Here is a 563-nt window from a genome sequence, read left to right on the forward strand (position 1 = left end):
CACCCCCAAACAAGTGGACAAGTTGAAGTGTCAAACAAACAAATCAAGGCCATTCTATCAAGAATAGTAGGAGCAACAAGAAAGGATTGGTCTAGTAAACTTGATGAAACACTTTGGGCCTATAGAACAGCTTTCAAGACACCTATAGTAAGAACCCCATTCCAACTGGTCTATGGCAAGTCTTGTCATCTCCCAGTTGAAGTTGAGTACAAAGCCCTATGGGCAATCAAACTTTTGAACTTGGATCTAGAAACAGCACAAGCTAAGAGAAGCCTTGAATTGCATGAGCTTGAGGAAATCAGATTGGAAGCTTATGAAAACTCCAAAATCTACAAGGAAAGAACTAAAGCCTTCCATGATAAGAAGATTCTCATCAAAGACTTACAGGCTGGAGACCAAGCTTTGCTTTACAATTCAAGACTCATGTTATTCCCTGGGAAGTTGAAAAGTAGATGGAAAGGCCCTTTTAAGATAAAGGAGATCCTACCATATGGGGCTGTCACACTTCTCAACAAGGATGGTAGTGAGTTCACAGTCAATGGTCAGAGAGTTAAGAAGTATTT

This window comes from Camelina sativa, chromosome 10 (genome assembly GCF_000633955.1).
Source record: "Camelina sativa cultivar DH55 chromosome 10, Cs, whole genome shotgun sequence".
Classification (NCBI taxonomy): domain Eukaryota; kingdom Viridiplantae; phylum Streptophyta; class Magnoliopsida; order Brassicales; family Brassicaceae; genus Camelina; species Camelina sativa.